Here is a 4,982-nt window from a genome sequence, read left to right on the forward strand (position 1 = left end):
AAAAATAAAAAATAATATTACTTGAATATTATAAACAAAATAAATAATTAAAATTTTAGGAAAAAAAAAACAGAAAAAACAATTATATTAATTAAAACAAACAAATAGTTTCTACTTTATTTCAATTATATTCACACAAAACTAATATCATTTTTTTGTTTGATATAATTTGGGAATTGACACTCTATTATTTTTGGGTGATATATGGATTCTACTAAAGTTTAATTACATTTTGTTCTCTTTTTTGTATATTATCTAAATCTTTCAACATGTATAGATTGTTTAATCAAAAATTTTACAAAGATAATATGTAGAGAACAATTAATTATCCTATCATACTAATTGTTCCAAATAATATTTCACAGAAAAATACTAGCTTGCTTATCTATTTGTATATATTTTGAGTACATGTACATATATTCTTCATTGTTAAATTGGGTGCAACATTTAATTAATTTGAACTCTACATATATACACCGTATCTACTAGAGCGAGACAATTAGTAAAAAAAAAAATGAATAATACATATATCAAACACCACTTCATGGCATTTTTAAGAACAAATTTTTATTTAATTATTGTATAATTTTCTATTCATTATTATTATTATTAAAACACAAGTTTGATTATTCGATCAACTTATATTCATCTAAATAAATTTTTACTGTACAAGTTAGCACTAATTTCCTTTTGATACAACAATGCATAAAGGAAGTTAAGTGTTAAATTCAGAATATAGAGGACAATTTTTTTTTACCTTGTTAGAAAACACAAGAATTCAGAAAGTCTCTTGTATATATACATCAAAAGTTTTGAATAAAAATTTTTTTCCAATTTTTTTCTTGAACTTACACTAATGTCCTTTTGTTTGATCAAGATGCACATCAACCATTTAAGAACAAATTTCTCCAAAAATAAAGGGTACTATTTTGACCAAAGTTTGTAAGGACAAAAAACTTCTGTCCATCAAAGGCAGTTTTGATGGGTGAATAAAAATCAAACTCATGAATTCCACGAGTCAGCTTATTCGTCCGCTTAAATAAATGTCTGAAATTAAAATTTTATTTTGTGTATGCAATAATCTATTAAATAATAATAAATTCTTAAATATAGTTTAAATTTACGATAAAATTGTTTTGTCGCGTGACAAGAAAATACCGTAGACAATCAAAAAGAAAATAAGAATGATGTTTTTGACCATCAATGGAGGAGGTTGGCCCACGTGTCACATCATTGGCTTTTACTTATTCGTCCTTGCACCGGAAAACCCGGTAGTACTTTCTCTCTGACCATCCCGCTATAATTAACGAAACAAAACAAAAATATATTTATTTATTATTTAGTTTTTCTTTGTAAAGATTTTCTTTCAAGTGAGTATCTAAGTATGTAACCAAAAGCAGAAGTGCTGCGTCACTCACATTTTATCACACACGTCTCAATCACCGCTTAGATCATCCACGTCATCATCAATAACCAAATCCAACGGTTCTTGTGTACGACACTTTCTTACACGAACAAAATCCCAACAAATTATGGCGCCAATAAAAATATATATATTTTTTGTGAAAATTTAGGTACAATCGACTTGATGTGAAATTAATACCTGAAAATCGTTAAATAATTTAATTAATTTGACTAAATTTTCATCTAACGACTATCAAGTATCAATTTCACGTGAAGTCGACTTCACCTGAGTTTTTATCATTTTTTAAATTATCTTTGTTTTTTAAATATTTCAAAAATAAATAAAAAAAACAATTTCACAATAAAATTAAGAGTGAATACCCCATCCGGCCCCTAACAATTATCTCGAAAGGACAACGAGGCCCCCAAGAAAAAAAAACACCCAATCCGGCCCCTGATAAATTTTTTTTGGGACAGATTAGCCCCTGTGCCAAAAAAAATAACATTTATTTTTTTGTGGCACAGGGGCCTCGTTGTCCTGAAGGTGTATTTTTATCATATTTTTAAATAATTTAAAAGTATTTTTATTGGTAATAAAATTTAAAAATATTTTTATCATTGATCGAATAATTTAGATATATCTTTAATTTGTTTGTTTACCATTATTTTTTTCCCTTATGAGACATACACGAGCTTCATCGATTGCATGTTTGTTTGTGCTTTCTTTAAACTTGCCCTAGCTTGCAAGCAAAAATTTACTAGTATCTATTTCAGTAGCATTCTAGAAAGACATAAAAACATATTAATTAATTGAACCAGCTCTATACCAACCAGCTACCACGTAATTAATTAATTAATTAATTAATTAAGTTAATTAGTGAGAAGTCGTGTTACTTAACCAAAAATAATTGGGTTCAATTAATTTCAAGAGAAGCCCTATACTATATCTTCTACTAAATATTAAATTAAATAGTATATATATAATTTTGTCTCACTTCAAATAAAATTATGAAAACTTGCTGTTTTATAGTTTTTTGGTTGTTCACGGTATCCCTCAATCCGACAGATCAAAAACTAATTCGTCGCAGATCGAAACTCCATTTAAGGGTCTGCCACTGACCAATAAATTGCTGCATGCGGTACAAGGCAGAATTCGAATTCCCGACACTTACTTAAGCGAACGAATGAGCTGACCACTTATCCAATCCAAGTTGGTTTGCTGTCTTATAGTTTAGGCCTTCCAATGTGGAACATGCATCAAACAAAAACCTCGATGAATGTAATTTTCATTATTCCATGTTTGATGATTATATTACCATATTGGATGGTTGATGATGTATCAAAAAATTCTCATTGTTTCTTCCATCACTTTCATGACACATCAGCTAATTATTAATAACTAATAGTTTTATATAAGAAATAAGTATTTGTTGTCACTTTTTATTCCTAAGAATTATTCTTGAGAGTTTTTTTTTAAAACAGAATTAGCTTTAACCGTTTTTTTAAATCTAAGATTTAGCAGAAAATTCAAAATACTATTTCTTTGAAATTAAAATATTTCAAAAAGTGATAGAAGGGTTAATAATAATAATATGTACATACATTCTTCCATGATTTCAATATTCTATTGAAGAGATCAATTTTAATAATAAATGCTCATAGAAAGATTGCAAATTAAATTACATAAAAAGTTTCAAATTCTCATTTTCCATAATAATAATAACAATTTGTATCCAACTGACCTAACATTGTAATTAGGTCATCTCATGTGAAAAGAACTGTTGAGTTGACCTTTAATTTGCTTCATTAATGGTATGCACCACAATTCAAATAAACGTACCAAGAGCTTAGCTGCCATAATAATAATAATACGGAAAGATTTTCAAATGTACCATCATACTGTGTATCAGTGATTTTTAACTGTTAATTTTAATTATATATATTATATATATTTTTTATAATTAAAATTAATGATTAAAAATTACTGATAAAAAATTCTAATTTTATTATATATATTTATTAATCACTATAACAAATTTTTAAATAAATTTTAAATCTAATTAGTCTTTAAGAAAAACCATTTGAATTTTACTAACACCTTAAAGAAAATTGTTAGACGCTCAAATGGATATTTGCCATTTTTGAAGATCAATAATTATCTTTAACAATGTTTGTTTCTCAATATGTTGAATCTTATTAGTCTTCTCTCTAAGAATGCAATTTGCTTAATATATTGTTAATTCATCTATTATTGAATAGGAAGATTTTCAAGTATCATCATACTGGTGTATCAGTGATTTTTAATTATTAATTTTAATTATATATATTTTTTATAATTAAGATCAACGATTAAAAATTACTGAAATACTGGTATGACGGCACACTTGGAAATTTTCTTATTGAACATATATATAATGGACGTTAAAAGAATAAAAGTGTCTTACAATTTGATGCTAGAAACACACATTATTTTGAAAATAAGTCCAAATTGAAAAAAGGAAGCAAAAGACATTATTAGACACTATGTAGGGGTAGGATTAGGAGGGCCAAAGCGTCATAGGTTATAGTGAATTGAAGTAGGAGCAGTAAATAGTAATTGAGCATAGTGTCAAAAAGGGACTAATAGAATCAAATAAAACCTTCAATAATGAGTGATTGATTCAGCAGCACGTGAAGCGCCCCAATTGTAATTAAATTAAAGACCGCTAATAATTGGGATCCAATAATACTAACCACAGATACAATAAGACAAAAAGGTTTTATTGCTTCAATTCCTATCACAAACATTAATCTACTACTCTTTTGGTGCCCAATTTTTTTGGTTAATTATAAAATTATGGACGTAATACTAGGGCTGGTAATTGATACTTTATCTATGGGTATCCAATTTGGTTCAATTCGTTCGAATAGGGTAGGCTATCTAACTCGCTGCAGGTAAGATAGGGTACAGTTTGGGTATGTCTGCAAGTAAGGTAGGATATGGATTTATGATGTACCTTACTCTACCCCTACCCTACCTCACATGTAACACATATTTTATAAAAATTAGGTATATAGTGAAGGAAGTAAGAGTTAAACTTACAATTTCCCTTATGTAATGACTTACAATAAATGAACAATCACTAAAACTAATTAGTTAATTTAGTAATTTAGAGCATTAATTTTTTTATTTTTTATGTTATTAATATGTATAAAATTCAAAATGATTGAATTTTATATTTACTTTAAAAAAAATTGATATTTCTGCGGGTAGAGTAGGGTATAGTAGGGTAGGGTTTAGAATTGTAGAGTGCGGGTAGAATTAGAGTTGAGAAATTCTCAACCCGCGAATAAGGTAGGGTAAATTTTAATAAAATTTTTAACCCGCGAATAGAATTAAAGTAAGGTCCAAACCCTATTCTACCATACCCATTGCCAATCAATCCTACGGTAATATTATGTAAATTTAGTATAATGCATCCATATACAAAATATTATCTGAAAAATTGTGAGTAACAATTTAAAAAATCACAAAAAAATTACATAAATTATAACTAGTGATTAAAAAAAAATACAATTTTTTTTTGTTTAAATGAGTA

Source organism: Arachis ipaensis, chromosome B06, assembly GCF_000816755.2.
Source record: "Arachis ipaensis cultivar K30076 chromosome B06, Araip1.1, whole genome shotgun sequence".
Lineage (NCBI taxonomy): Eukaryota > Viridiplantae > Streptophyta > Magnoliopsida > Fabales > Fabaceae > Arachis > Arachis ipaensis.